The sequence below is a fragment of the Cebus imitator genome, unplaced genomic scaffold (assembly GCF_001604975.1).
Source record: "Cebus imitator isolate Cc_AM_T3 unplaced genomic scaffold, Cebus_imitator-1.0 Scaffold28, whole genome shotgun sequence".
In the NCBI taxonomy this organism is placed as follows: domain Eukaryota; kingdom Metazoa; phylum Chordata; class Mammalia; order Primates; family Cebidae; genus Cebus; species Cebus imitator.
The window spans coordinates 9,033,126-9,036,867 of record NW_016107343.1 but is presented as its reverse complement, the minus strand read 5'-3'; the positions used below and the strand labels follow the sequence as shown (position 1 = coordinate 9,036,867).

The following is a 3,742-nucleotide window of genomic DNA, read 5'->3' as shown; positions in this document are numbered from 1 at the left end:
CTACTTATAACCTGGAAGCCTCTAGTGTGAGTTGTCCCCGCTTACCAGACCCAATCAATGTACATCTTACACATACTGATTGATGTCTCATGTCTCCCTAAAATGTATAAAAGCAAACCATATCCGGGACAACCTTAGGCACATGTTGTCAGGACTTCCTGAGGCTGTGACATGGATGCATGCTTAACCTTGGCAAAATAAACTTTCTACATTGAGTAAGACTTGTCTCAGGTATCTGGGGTTCACAATGGGTTCAATGTAGATCTTAAAATCTAATTATCTGGCTTATCTTATATCCTAGACAAAAGCAATAGGCCACATGTAAACATAAATGTGAAGTTCACAAGCGAGGCTAGTTATATACAGGTGGTAGTTGAAGTTATAAGGGTGAGGACTGTCAAGGGAGGTGGTGTAGCAGGGACAGTGTACTAAGTACATAGTACCAGAGGAAGATAAACATTTAATAATTGAAAAGGATATTGCTACATCACTAAAGGTTAGTAAGAGTTGATGAACCAATCTACATGTTCCCTACAGTGCCAGGTAGCCCTAATTCAAAACAATACCTAGAACAGTATATGGTGCAATCAAAAAGGACACAAACATTATGTTTGATTGCCATAAGGTTTAGAGACTAAGTAGGCTTTTTGACATCATTTGACCCACAAAAGGTACTCAATAAAATAGGACCTATATTGTTATCATCATTAAGGCAGTCAAAAATGAGTCAAAATTACTTCAATGAAGATAAAACAGGTACCACTTGATTTTTCTTTGAAAAATAATTGATAGTAGTTAAATATTACTAGTATAGTAATATTTACTATATACTAGGTAACATAAATATTTTACATATATTAACTCATTTAACCCTTTTGAGAAACCCCAAAAGTTAGATATTAGTATTATTTTATAGATAAAGAAGCTGGAGTTTTTTATCTTTTATAGATACAAAAATTTTAAGTAACTTGCACAGGATCATAAGAGTAAATAAATGCTAGAGCTAGGATGCAAATACACAAATACATAAAATCTGGTTGCAAAGTCTGTGAACTTCTGCCAAGTTCTACTGCCTCTTCACCACTACTTCAAGTTGTAACCCCTGAATTTTCTTTTTAATCCTCAGTGCCTCTACAAGCTCATACAATTTTAGGGGGTTATAAGCCCTGAAATAAGGGGTTCCAAAGACCCTAAATTAAGTACCACTGCTTTAAAGAGAAGCTTTCATATTTTGTCCTTGCAGAATTAAAGAAAACTTTTCTTAAAATGCAGTTACAATAACAATACTAGGCTTAGAACAACTCAGTCTACGATTACCTTTTTGCTTCACTTAAAAAGTATAGAAAATAGGACAGGTGCGGTGGCTCATGTCTGTAATCCCAGCACTTTGGGAGGCTGAGGCAGGTGGATCACCTGAGGTCGGGAGTTCGAGAACAGCCTGACCAACATGGAAAAACCCCATCTCTACCTAAAAATACAAAATTAGCCAGGCGTGGTGGTGCATGCCTGTAACCCCAGCTATTTGGGAGGCTGAGGCAGGAGAATCGCTTGAACCTGGGAAGCAGAGGTTGTGGTGAGCTGAGATTGCACCATTGTACTCCAGCCTGGGCAACAAGAGCAAAACTCCATCTCAAAAAAGAAAAAAAAAGTATAGAAAATAATAGTTAATATTCATTGAGAACCAGGTATTTTTGTATAACCTCATCTAATCCTTATAGCTCTATGAGATAGGTACTTCTATAATCCCCACTTTATAGATAGGGAAACTGAGGTCAGGAGTATTTAAATAACTTGTTCAGTAACAAGCAACAACAAGAAAAAACCTGCTGGGATGTAAAATCCAGAACCCTTTCTCTTTGCCACCACATTATGTTACCTCTCAAGATGTTTGGCCAGGAGTGTGGCTCAGGCCTACAATCCCAGCACTTTGGGAGGCCGAGGTAGGCAGATCACAAGGTCAAGAGATCGAGACCATCCTGGCCAACATGGGGAAGCCCCACCTCTACTAAAAATACAAAAATTAGCTGGGCATGGTAGCTCGTGCCTGTAGTCCCAGCTACTCAGGAGGCTGAGGCAGGATAATCGCTTGAACCCCGAGGCAGGGGTTGTAGTGAGCTGAGATCATGCCACTGCACTCCAGCCTGGTGACAGAGAGAGACTCCATCTCAAAAAACAAAAACAAACAAAAGTTTTATATACAGATGAGGAATTCTGCGTACCATGCTAATTAATTATATTACATAATGATGGAAAAGCACTCTGTAAATGATCAAGGATCAATAGGTGATCCTTTTTATTAAGTATTAATCATTAGAAACTCTAAAAAAAAATGATAGTGATATAAAGACAACTTCCTAGAGGGTTTCCTTTGAAAGTACCAAGCTGCCACAAACTTTCCAGTTTGGAAACTTTATCTACTGAGGTCTTGTTTTCTTCACTTGTACCACCTCCAAATCTACTCTGCTGTAACACAGGGATGGTAGTATACATTATTTTTCCTTTTATGATGCTAAAGGAATTGATTATTTCCCGTTTCCTTTTAGTTTCCTCAATCCCGGATTGTTGCCCCTCCTAATTAAGCTGCAGTAACAGAAGCTTGCACTGCAATGGTCAGGAGTTCTGATACCGACCAGTTCTTGAGCCTGATTCCTTTGGAACTTAAAAGAAAAAAACTCCTGCAAGAACAAAGGGAAAAGTAAAGCATTCGTGTTCAGCAGCCAGACCAGACTTCCCTTGAGTAAGTGATCTGCAACACCAAGCATAAAACACTGCATTTTCAAGCCCGTCCACGGTCGGCTCTTTCACGGCCAGGCCTCCCATGGGCCCCGCGATCCCTCCTGGGCTTCCAGGTGGCGCAGCCCCACGCCTGCAGCTCCCCCGGCACAGCGCTCACCGCCAGTCCTCGGGATGCCTGGCTACCCTCCCACTCGGCGCAGGACTCTGGTCCGTTTCACCACCGCGTTCCTAGCACCCGCCCAACGCCTGGCATCCAGAGGGCACTCGCTAATCGCCCGCGGCGCGGAGAAAACCCGACCTCTGGGCACACCCTCAGCCTCGCCCACCCGAGTCCCAGGCGCTGAAGTCTCTCTATCCTTTTCATTCCCTCGCTCCCCGGCCCGGCCCGTTCAGGTGTACTCCGCTTCCTTTCCCGCACACCCACCGACCCCACCTGGAGGTGGTCAGCCGCTGCTCCGCACGCCGCTGCTCTGCAGACCGCCCTGGCAGGTTGGCAGCCAACAAGCTGGCTGGGCCGGGAGGAGCCGAGCCGGCGCCCGAGGATGGAGCGGCCAGCCAATCAGCGGCCGGCGCCATAAGCTGATATGACGGCAGATCGCGCGACGTGCCTGCGCGCGGCTCTCCGCGGTCACGTGGGCCCCGCGCACTCGGGCACACCTCCTGCGTCCTGTGGCTAAGGAGAGAGCTGGGCGCCGGATTCCGGTACCCAGGGGGCGGAGGATGGAGTTTCGGGATTTGTATTTGTTTTTTCGCTTTCTTTGTAAACTGTCTTTGGTGACTGTTACTTAGAGTGGTACCAGGCAGGTTTACGGTGTTTATGCGAACATTTCTAGAACGGGTGCCCTGCGTTGAAGGTGATAGATGACACTTCCTTTGACGCGAATGTCGGGGGCGTTTCTCACCCTCAAGGGAGGAGGCGCAGACGTTCCCAAACAGGTGCTCAAGGTTTTAACGCGTAGACCCCGCTTTTCTAGCGCTGAATGGCTGGAGGCTCCGTGAGCCGGTT

At 45.2% G+C, this 3,742-nt stretch overlaps 1 protein-coding gene across 3 annotated transcripts in view; it reads right to left on the bottom strand.

The window, feature by feature from the left end:
• Nucleotides 1-3,334, bottom strand: part of SC5D (sterol-C5-desaturase) — a 15,504-nt gene extending 12,170 nt beyond the window's left edge. For 2 of the 3 annotated variants that reach the window (XM_037736755.1, XM_037736756.1), the window contains exon 1: nt 3,170-3,308. The gene's annotated coding sequence lies outside the window, so the exon portion shown is untranslated. Of the gene's footprint in view, nt 1-3,169 lie in introns of all 3 variants that reach the window. The other variant, XM_017523563.2, reaches the window with a different exon arrangement.
• Nucleotides 3,335-3,742: the final 408 nt, after the last annotated feature.